Below are 249 nucleotides of genomic sequence, written 5' to 3' on the forward strand. Positions count from 1 at the left end.
CGGGCACGGCGGAGGAAGCCCTCCATTCTTTTATGTGCGAAGGCACGCCGGGCGGAAACGGTTGGAAACAGCCCCGAAAGGACATTCCAAGTCTGGCAGGAAAGCGGTCTGCTCGTCTGGCAGGAGATGGGCTATTGTCTGTCCCAGTGGCCGGCCGGGATTCCTCGGGCCCTCCTTGGAAGAAGAAAACGTCCGTGTGTGTTTTATTTTTTCCTCTGCCCTCTCTCTCTCTCTCTCTCGGGGGTGCCG

This window comes from Buceros rhinoceros, unplaced genomic scaffold, assembly GCF_000710305.1.
Source record: "Buceros rhinoceros silvestris isolate BGI_N320 unplaced genomic scaffold, ASM71030v1 scaffold23329, whole genome shotgun sequence".
NCBI classification, from domain to species: domain Eukaryota; kingdom Metazoa; phylum Chordata; class Aves; order Bucerotiformes; family Bucerotidae; genus Buceros; species Buceros rhinoceros.